This window comes from Xyrauchen texanus, chromosome 26 (genome assembly GCF_025860055.1).
Source record: "Xyrauchen texanus isolate HMW12.3.18 chromosome 26, RBS_HiC_50CHRs, whole genome shotgun sequence".
Lineage (NCBI taxonomy): Eukaryota > Metazoa > Chordata > Actinopteri > Cypriniformes > Catostomidae > Xyrauchen > Xyrauchen texanus.
This window is the reverse complement of record NC_068301.1, coordinates 40,660,585-40,672,278: the sequence shown is the minus strand read 5'-3', so window position 1 is coordinate 40,672,278 and position 11,694 is coordinate 40,660,585. Positions and strand designations below refer to the sequence as shown.

General features: G+C 40.9%; 1 long non-coding RNA gene across 1 annotated transcript; it reads left to right on the top strand.

Annotated features, from left to right (window-relative positions):
• The first annotated feature begins 8,947 nt into the window (after positions 1 to 8,947).
• On the top strand, positions 8,948 to 10,214 carry LOC127619652 (uncharacterized). The gene is made up of 3 exons (XR_007967593.1): positions 8,948 to 9,528; positions 9,623 to 9,811; positions 9,920 to 10,214. It is a non-coding gene; the product is annotated as an uncharacterized LOC127619652 (long non-coding RNA).
• Positions 10,215 to 11,694: the final 1,480 nt, after the last annotated feature.

Sequence of the window (11,694 nt, the reverse complement as noted above, 5' to 3'; positions counted from 1 at the left end):
TATATGAATATATATTTGTAGAATAATTTCAAAATATCATTAACGGTGGACAACACTTTAATAATCATATTGAAATATTTAAATTAGGGCTGTCGATTTAACACGTTAATTAATTGCGATTCATTTGACAAAAAATAACATGTTCCCCCCAGACCATAATAAGGAAGAGTCCTGAGAAATGCAAACTTGTAGTACCACCTGTTTACTCCAGAGGGCAGTAAGTAAAATTTCAGCTGTATGAGCAACGCACAGTTTATACAGTGAAGAAAACACTTTAGTAGGCAGAACAACACGTTCTTGTGTTCAAAACACTTGAAGGAGCGCAAATGCGAACTAGGGGATCTCAAGATGTGTTTAAAGATTGAGTATTAAACTATATTTAACTTGAAACAGTGACCTAAATATTTTATGTTTATAATGCAACGCACCCGAGACACTACACAAGCATGTCTGACGCTGGATTGAGATGGTGCAAAATTTGGAAATTACCCCATAAATCACGAATAAAATCAAAGAAATTTCCTTCAAACTTATTTATAAGTACTACCTCACTAATTATTTTCTTGCAGAGTGATTTAATCATGATGTCGATATATTCTGTACATTTTGTGGTCTGCAGGAGGAAACATTTTTTCATTTATTTGGAGTTGTCCCTACTCGACTTGTTTTTGGTCCGATTTCTGCAAGATTGTTAGAGATCATATTATTTCCAGCTTTCAACTTTGTTTTGAAAATATTTTATTCGTTTGTTTTAGCTATGACATGTCTCTTCATAAGGAATATTATTTGATTAATGTTCTGCTTTTGTTGGCAAAGTTTAGTATTCATAAATTTAAGTATGGTGGTTATAAACCATTAGTTTTAATTTATAATTCAGAGATTCAGCAATACCTAAGAACAATCATCCTATAAAGATCTCACGCTATGCAAGGCAAGGAGTAAAGGAAGGCTTTCTTGGAAGAACCACAGCATTTTCTTGTTCCCAGAATTTGCAAATTCGACAAGAGAGAATCGTAATCAATTTAAGGAATGCAAGAAACTCTTACATCAATAGAAGGTCCCTTTTGCACTGATATTCCCGGCCAAATCGAGAATAGATACTAAGGATGGCCGTAAAGTATTTACATAACCCCAGCAAGCATAGTCCTTCATAAAGTCAATGGACTAAGTTATTTTGTGATTCCCACATTGCAGCCAAGTGAATCAACTGTCTCAGACCCAACTAGATCTATGCTTTGCCTCCACAGAATTACACTCCACTCTCATATAGGTCACCGAGTGTAGCAACCCCCCTCACAATCCACTCAGACCAGCAGAAAGAGGAATTATTAATACATAATTTTGGGTTCAGCCATATGCTGGAGGCAACATTTAAATAAATGTCTGAATTAAACTCTCTGGGCACTTTTGTCCATATCGAGTGCAAATTCGAGATAACAGTGTCACGTTCCTCTGTTGTCTACCCTGTGTTCTGTGTCTCACTATTCACGTCCATGTCATGTTTCCTTGTCTGCTCCGTGTTTCCATTTCACCCGTCACCGTTCACGCTCCATGTCACGTTTTCCTTGTTGTCCGCCCCGTGTTTCACTGTCCTTGTCTAAAACTACATTTCCCACCATCCACCTGCCATCAGCACTGCCATTTTGGTTCATTGTTCTCACCTGTGTCTAATCCAGTCATCACTCCCTGTGTATTTAAGCCCTGCTTTTTGTTCACTCCCTGTCGATTGTTGAATGTTCATGTCTGGCTTCTTGTTGTGCATGTGCCCTTGTTTCCTGCCCTTCGTGTTCATTCTTCCAGCTGTGTGTTCGTTTGTGTTTAGTTAAGTTTTTCCCATCGTGGACTGTTCTTTTGTTTTTGTGTTTGTTTATTTTGCTAGTTTGTTAATAAAACCTGCTTTTGGATCCGCTACCCCTGTCTGCCTTCTCCTGCATTCGTAACAAACAGGACGTAACTTAACTTCTCCGATTAGTTTGATAGAAAGGTTTTGCAATGGTAAAATGGGGCAAGAACTTCATGTTCAATACGAAACCAGGGAGGGGCTCTCTCAGTTGGAAGTGACCATTGAGGCAAATGTCTGAGACAGAATGCATAATAATTAAACAATGTCTTCTGTAGGCCTAGCCCAATTTTGTCAATCGGCCTATGTAACTTATTGTAATGTAATCTAGGACGCTTACCATTCCAAATGAAGGACTTCGCTATGCTGTCAAATTGCTTGAAATTAGAGAGGGGGATATCTACAGGGAGAGATTGTAACAGGTAGTTACATTTTGTAATACAATTCATTTTAATAACATTAACCTTCCCAATCATAGATAAATGTAATGAAGCCCACCCGCCCACATCTCTCAAAAAACTTTTTTATTAAAGGATCCTAATTAACTCTAATTAAATCAGACAAATTTGCTGGTAATAAAATGCCCAAATACTTAATGCCCTGTTTGGGCCACTGGAAGGCACCCAGCTGAAACCCGTTACTGGGCAGTACGCTGTCAGAGCTGCGGATTTTGACCAATTGACTGTCTCCTGAGAATTAGAAAACAAATGAATAATTTTGCGGAAGCAAGGCATGAGTGGGGTCAGATACGAATAATAAAATATAATCTGCGTAAAGCAAAAGCTTATGCGCCACACCTCCCACCAACACCCCTGGAAAATCATCTTCCCTTCTTATCGCAGCTGCTAATGGTTCCAGGTCAAGACAGAACAATAATGGGGAAAAATTGTAACCCTACCAGGTGCCCCTATCTAGAGTAAAAGAATCTGAAATTAATCCATTTGTTTGTACCGCCACTACTGGGTGTCTATAAAGTAACTTAATCCATCAAATAAAAGTATTCCCGAACCCATATATTTCCAAAATCTTAAAAAGATAATCCTATTCTACCATATCAAACACCTTTTTGGCATCAAGTGAGATGGTAGCGACTGGAGCCACTGACCACATGATATTGATGAAACGCCTAATGTTATCAGAAGAGCTTGGTTTCAAGATGGCGCCGCGTATGGCTGCTGCGTTGCAAGCTCCGACACAACACTGCAGTTTATTGTTTGTTTTGTTTAGTTTTTTTTTGTCTTGGATGTTGTCTGCCTTATTGTATATGACAGACAAATGCTTTTGGACATTGTTTCTGCAATTACACACCAAAAACCGGACTTCAAATTCCTCAATGCCGACCCGCTGTTTACAAACATGCCAGCGGAGCCCTTAGTCTGGGCTGCCCTGCCGCGGAAATGCAGAAGGAAAAGGGGAAAAAGAGTCGTCGGTCTCAACAGAGTAAGACATTGCGCAAATCGACCACCGCTACCCAGCATACTACTGGAAAATGTTCAGTCTCTGGACAACAAGCTCTGCGAGCTGAGAGCATGGATCTCTTTCCAACGAGAGACGTGGGCTTGCTGCGTTATCTGCCTTACAGAAACCTGGATGTCTGCGGAGATTCCAGACTCGGCCATCAAAGCCGCAGGGTTCTCCGTGCACAGAGCGGACAGAGCGAAAGACCTCTCAGGTAAAAGCAGAGGTGGTGGTATATGTTTTATGATCAACAAATCATGGTGTAATCAGAGGAACGCACATTTTATCAAGTCTTTCTGCTCTCCTGATCTTGAATATCTCATGCTTCTGTGTCGACCATTCTGGCTACTGATGGAATTCACAGCGACACAAGCCGACACAGACCGGACACTCAAGGAACTGTATGGGAGTATAAGTGAGCAGGAAACCGCACACCCTGAGGCCACGTTCATTGTTACCGGGGACTTTAACAAAGCCAATTTTAAAACAATAGCACCAAAATACCACCAACACATCAGCTTCAACACACGAGGGGACCGGGTTTTGGACCATTACTATTCTCTTTTCCAGGATGGCTACAAATCCCTCCCCCACCCACCATTTGGCAAATCAGACCACTCTTCCATTCTGCTTCTGCTCGCTTACAGGCAGAAACTGAAACAGGAAGCACCCACCCTTAGAACGATCCAGTGCTGGTCGGACCAGTCAGACTCTATGCTACAAGACTGTTTTGTTCACGTGGACTGGGAGATGTTCTGGTCCGCCTCTGATGACGACATCAAGGTTTACGCTTATAGCGTAACGTGTTTCATCAGGAAGTGCGTAGAGGACGTTGTGCCAACCAAAACAATACGGATCTACCCCAACCAGAAACCATGGGTTAACGGCGATGTTTGCACGACACTTAATGCGCGGCCCTCCGCTTTTAATTCCGGGAACGTGGAGGAGCATAAACAAGCCAGTTGTGCCCTCCGTAACTCTATCAGTGCAGCCAAACGCCAGTACAGGCACAAAACTGAAGGACAGTTCAACACCACCGACTCTAGAAGTATGTGGCATGGAATGAACATCATCACGGACTAAAAAGGGAATAAAAACTCTGCCGTGAACACCGCTGCCTCTCTCCCGGATGAGCTTAATAAATGTTATGCTCGTTTCGAGGACAACAACACCACCCATGTGGAGAGAGCACTCGTGGCCGACGCTACAGAGGTTGGTTCACTCTCCGTCTCTGTTGCGGATGTAACCCGATCCTTCCGACAGGTGAACATCCGTAAAGCCGCGGGTCCAGACGGCATTCCGGGCCGCTTCATCAGAGTGTGCGCAAACCAACTGGCTGGTGTTTTTACAGACATTTTCAACCTGTCCCTCTCCCTGTCTGTAGTCCCCACATGCTTCAAAACGTCAACCATTGTGCCTGTACCGAAGCAAGCCAAAATCACTTGCCTAAATGTCTGGCATCCTGTTGCTCTGACCCCCATCATCAGCAAATGCTTTGAGAGGCTAATCAGGGATCACATCTGCACTGTGCTGCCCACCTCTCTGGACCCATTGCAGTTTGCCTACCGCAACAACCGCTCCACTGATGATGCCATTGCATCTACAATACACACTGCTCTCTCCCACCTGGAAAAAAGGAACACATATGTGAGAATGCTGTTTGTAGACTACAGCTCAGCATTCAACACCATAGTGCCCTCCAAGCTTGAAGAGAAACTGGATCCTGGACTTCCTGTCATGCAGACGTCAGGTGGTTAGAATGGGCAGCAACATCTCCTCATCACTGACCCTCAACACTGGAGCCTCGCAGGGCTGTGTTCTTAGTGTTCTCAGCCTACGGTGGTAGGTCTGATCACTGACAAAGATGAAACTCTGACATGCTGGTGTCAGGAGCACAACCTCTCCCTTATTGTCAGTAAGACCAAGGAGCTTGTAGTGGACTTCAGTAAGAAAGACAGAGAAAACAGCCCCATCACCATTAATGGAGCACCGGTGGAGAGAGTCAGCAGTTTCAAGTTCCTCGGTGTCCACATTATTGATACATGGTCGGTCCACACTGAGGCCGTTGTGAAGAAGAGACGGCTGAGGAAGTTTGGAATGAACCACCTCCTCACATGGTTCTATACCAGTACTGTAGACAGCATCCTGACTGGCTGCATCACTGCCTGGTATGGCAATAGCACCGCCCACAACCGCAAAGACCTGCAAAGTGTGGTGCGAACTGCCAGACACATCACAGGCGGTGTGTGAAAAAAGCTCAGAGGATCATCAGAGACTCCAGCCACCCGAGTCATGGGCTGCTCTCACCGCTACCATCAGGCAGGCGGTATCACAGCATCAGGACCTGCACCAGCTGATTACATGACAGTTTCTTCCCCCAAGCAATCAGACTTTTGAACACTTGATCTCTCACGATCAATAATCAGCACTGCAGTTTATTAATATTATTATCTCACACTGGACTGTCAAATATATTCTCCACAATATAACTACTGTATATATATTTTTTATATACTCTTATTTTTTATATTTATTGTATGTGCACTCTATATTGTGTGTATTGGTTACTGTACATTGTATATTATTATTGTGTTGTGTAAGTATGTGTACATTGATATGTAAATTATGTTGTGTAAATATGTTGTTTATTGTAATTGGTATATGTCTCGTCACTGTCATGACTGCTATGTTGCTCGGAACTGCACACAAGACTTTCACATACTGTTGCACTTGTGTACATGGTAGTGTGACAATAAAGTTATTTGATTTTATTTGATTTTATTTGAGAGCTGCGGCCCAGAATAAACTTAACCAGGTAGCCAGAATTTTTGACAATATTTCTACATCTAGCTGGATGAGGGAAATTGGATGGTAACTCTTACACTTGTTTGGATCTTTGTCCTTCAGAATCAGGCTGATCTGTGCTTGTGTCATGGTTGGTGGAAGCTTTCCATTCTTTAATGATTCCATATAAACTTGTAAAAAAGTGGAGCCAGTTTTGTAGCATAAGATATAAAAAATTCAGTGGCAAAGCTTGATAGTTTAGGGAGTTCTAATGGTTCCACAAAGTTTCTAATATCTTTATCAGTAGACAAAGACGTGGAACTATAGAGATCAAGATAGAATTCATAAAAAGCATTGTTAATATTAATGCCAGAGATCAATATTTCACCACCAGCAGAGGGAATGGTAGAAAAAACTCTCCCTGCTTTTATATCTAGCCAAAATATTCCCTGCTTTTTCTCCTGACTCAAAGTATGACTGTCTTGCCCTAAATAGCCAATACTCCACCTTCCGCAATAAAATAGTATTGTATCTGTAGTTCAATAGTGTTATATCTGTATTTCAATCGGGTCAATTCTCAGAGGCCATCAGACAACATTCTGTGCTTCAGCTCTGCCTCAGCACTTTTAATATTCCCTTCCAACTCTACGAGTTTTCGTGCTTTTGGATGAATATTATTGTATGATCCGACCCCTAAGAATCACCTTAAGTGCCTCCCATGCCACACCCACAGAGGATACTGAGGACCAGTTGGTCTCCATGTAAACATTGTTTTCAGCCTTTAACATTTCTTGAAATTCAGGATTTTGCAAAAGGGATACATTAAAGCATTCATTCTCCGTATGTGGCAATACCTCTAACCTCACCAGGGCGTGATCTAAGAGTAAGTTGTTTCAAATTAAGTATGAGGGATGAGGGAATTAGATATAAAAAAATATTTCTAAAATACATTTTATGGACTGATGAAAAAAATGTATAGTCCCTACCAGATGGGTTCAAAAGTCTCAAAACATCTGTAAGACCAAGATTTGTACACATCCTGTGAAGCGTCAATGTTGCTCTAGGGGGCTTACACACATTTGCTTTAATATGATCAGGGCCTGAGTCCATCAAAAGATTAAAATCTCCAAGTATTATATCATGAGGGGTGCCAGCGGCTTGCAACATCCCTTCAATATCTATAAAAAAGCCCTGATCATTAACGTTAGGTAAGGATGGCTGGCGCGAAACAGACGTTCCGAAGCTTTGCGAGATCCCGAAGCAAAGATGATTCGAAACACTGATCCGAAGCGTGATTCAAAACACCCACGTCACGTGACAACGGCTAAATGAAGCGTCTAAGTGTTTCATCAGGTGGAGTGCTCCGCCGAATCAGGGTTTCATTGATTGGTCGGTTCGGGAACAAATCACACAATCACACAGTATAAAAGTTTTGTCAACGCATTTTCATATCGTGGGTTTTTGTGAGAGGAGTTTGGTTTTGAGATAGTGGATTTTTGGTGATATAGTGACATTTATAGTGCGATTTGTTTAGTTATATTTAGGATTTAATTTACATTTACACATTGACTTAGAGACACACAGAGTACATATAGTGACACATGAATAGATGCATTGATAGAAATATATATATATATATATATATATATATATATATATATAGATTAATAGATAGATACATATATTACAGATACATATAGATTATTAGATAGATAGGCTACATATAAAATAGATAGATAGATAGATAGATATATAGATAGATAGATAGATAGATAGATAGATAGATAGATAGATAGATAGATAGATAGATAGATAGATAGATAGATAGATAGATAGATAGAAATGGAGGCTCCACAGAAGAGATGCCGTACATCTGTGGTGTGGGAGCATTTCCATTTGGAAACCCCAAATAAAGTGAGATGTGTGTATTGTGATCGGCAGCTCAGCCTACTGCAACAATACATCATCCATGATGCGCCATTTGAGGAGCATTCATCCTGCCATTCTGCAGGGTGCAGAGGATGGTAGTGTTCCCCTGTACCAAGGCCTGCTACTGACACTGCTGGGCCATCTAAGCAAGGTATGCATTGTTTGAAATATAGGCTAATTATAAGTGAAATATAATAACTAAGTGTTGGGCCATTGTTTAAAAAGGCCATGGACTAAGACATGCCTAACATCCCAATCACAACTGCCAATCACTTTAAAAACAAATGTTGTCAATATAATATTATACTTTGTGAATATACATTTTATATGTCTACATATGAGTACCCAATCTACAGCCAAGACATCATTTTGTTTTTTTGTAATTGTTGTATTTCTATAATGCACTTTATCTTTCTCTGCACACTGAGCATAAATATTCATAACATAACTTTGTTTAGGAAGGTTTCCAAATGAACCAGTAGACTACTTTCACGGTAGGCTACTATTTTTCCAATATATTTGTCTGAAAGTATGTTTTATCTTCTCTTTTAAAAGGCAGACAGAGGGAATTGGATGAGGCTCTTCTGAACATGGTGGTGAAGGATCTGCAGCCCTTCACCATCGTGGAGGATGAGGGTTTCAGGGCCTTTGTGAACAAGCTTGATCCAAGCTATGTCCTCCCATCCCGGAAGGTGCTTAAAACAATGGTCAGCGAAAGGTACAACACAACCAAGGAGAAGACAATGGAGGACCTACAAAAGGCGGAATTTGTTAGCCTTACGGCTGACATGTGGTCTTCCATTAATATGGATGGATATCTTGGTGTAACATGCCATTACATAACACCAGAGGCAACAATGGCAACTGTTTTACTGGGTGTAAGGAGGTTTTACCAAACCCACACAGCCCAGCATCTCATGGAGGCTAAATCCTTGCTAATGGCTGAGTGGGGAATAACCTCCAAAGTTCACTGCATGGTGACTGACAATGCATCCAACATGATCCTAAGTGCCCAGCTACTCAACCTTCGCCATGTCCCATGTTTTGCTCATAATTTGAATTTGATAGTGAAAAAGGCCCTGGATCAAACCCCAGTCATCAATGAAATTCGCCAGAAAGCCAGAAAGATAGTGGGGTTGTTCAGATCCAGCTGCAAAGCAAAGGACAAGCTTGTGGAGATGCAGAGCTTGATGGGCAGACCAAGTCTGAAAATGATACAGGAGGTTGAAACGAGATGGAACAGCACATTCGACATGCTACAACGCTTGTATGAGCAACGTGAGCCAGTGGCTGCTGCACTTGCCAATTTAAACAGTGATACTGCTCCCCTGACAAGTCTTGAGTATGACATTATTCAACAGTCATTGACACTTCTTCAACCATTCAAACTAGCAACAACAGAGATGTCAGAGGAACAGAGAGTGTCTGCTTCAAAGCTCATACCATTGTACAGGATGTTGCAGCACAAGCTTGCACAGAAAAAGGAAATGCAACGCAGGAATCAACTGTACAATTAGGTAGGACACTATGACCATACGTGTAATTGGCCATAACTCTCATATTGTTGTCATTATTTTAATTAATATGGTTTTCTCTTGTGTTGGCTCATAGGCTCACATCTACAAGAAGGTCTGCACTCCAGATGTGGAGGGTACGAGACTTTTAGAGCCTTGGCACTGGCTACACTGCTGGACCCAAGGTTTAAAAATGTGGCTTTTGGAAATCCTGCCAAAGCCCTGGATGCTGAAAAGCACATCACACTGGAGTGTGCTTCACTGATGCGTTCAAACACAACTCCTGGTGAGTTTCAGTCTATGTTATCTTATGTAATGTGATTCATGAAATTTATACTTCATATGTGTTGTCAGTTTATGATTTGTTACTAATTGCCGTTTTCTTTTAATTCAGAACCACAAATGTCAACATCAGGCCCATCATCAACACCAGTTGAAACACAAGACAGTTTATGGGAACATTTTGACAATCGTATCCGTGAGACCCAGATGATACACAATCCTACAGCTGATGCCACAGTGGAAGTGAAAAAATACCTCAGCGATGCGTTTTTGCCCAGAACTCATGATCCTCTAACTTACTGGAAAGAGAGAGCAGTAATCTTTCCTCATTTGTATGTCCTAGCTAAAAAATATCTTTGTATGCCAGCAACAAGTGTCCCTTGTGAGAGAATTTTTTCAAAGGCTGGAGAAATTATCTGTAAAAAAGAAGTAGGCTGAGTCCTTCAACAGCAGAGAAATTAATATTTTTGAATAAAAATCTATAAGAAAGGGAGACATTGTGGCTTGATTTATTTTTATTAATATTCATTTTTCATGACCAAAATCACATTATGCAATGTGAAGAGACTACAGGTTACAAGCTTCATATATTACAAAAATACAATAAAAAAAAAAAACCAACACATTTTTTTATTAGCTCTTTGTAAAGGTTGTTTCAGATCAACACCTGCAAGTGACCACTAGGTGTCACCGTGGAGACGGGTTTCGGATTGATTCGAAGCCTCGAAACAAAATGGCACATTTGCTTCGACTGTTTCATTGCTTCACGAAGCCTCGATCTGCCCATCTCTAACGTTAGGTGCATAAATATTAGCCAAAATACGACTTTGCCCCTGGATTTCTGCTAAAACCATTCTTCCTAATTTATCTTTAATCTGTTTGAGACATTTGAATTTATGATGTCTACTTATCAGTGTGATGACTCCCCTACTCTTACTTGAACCAGCACTAAAGAAAACCTGTCCACCCCATATCTTCCCAATATTTCAGCTTCTAGAAACACTATATCATATTTCTTATGCTTAAGAAGAGAAATAATCTTCCTTCTTTTTATGGGGTGCCCCAACCCATTCACATTCCACATGGAGATAGACAATACACTCATATTTACATTTGACATTTTGACATATGATAAAAAATAGATTTATCTCAAAAACAAAATTATAAAGGCCAGATTCCAGCATTAAAGCAACAATCAAACTCCATACTTCTCCCAGAACCAAACAAACAGAAAAAAGAAAAATCTGCACATTAACCCCATACACAACGCTCTGACCCTCTAAACTCAAACACTCCATGTTAAAACCCCTGCTAAAACTTTGCTTTCGGAATGCTCTAGTCTGGTGTTTCTATAAATATATTCTATATAATTTTGTGAGAATGAATTACACAACGAAAGATAATCTATAAAACAATCTCCAGCCAATTGGTGGAATAAACACAAAGAACGTGTAGATTCATCCACATAACTGACCTGAAGGTGTGTTCCTCCACAAAACAAACTCCAGCTGCTAGCCTAAACCAGCACTAAAAAAAAAAGTAGCTCATTTTCCTCAGTCAAATGAATGTTCAGTGAGCCGGCCCATTTGACTTCTACATGAGTGCAACAAATGACTGTAAAGGGGTTAAGATGGGCAAGGAGGAGGCGAGAACCGGCTTGACAATATAAATAATGTTTAATGATAAACTTATAATAAGCTGCCTGTAATTCTCTCTCTCTATAAATGTCTTCACCGGGCACCTTTATCCCTCACGTGCCCCATCAGGCTGATTGGGGACCGGGCATGTGTCGTTCCAGCCCAGCCCTGCCCTCCTCCGCTCTACAATGACCTAATCACTCCATGTCCTGCAAGAAATACTCTGCAAAACATACTCCAGCCAACAGGA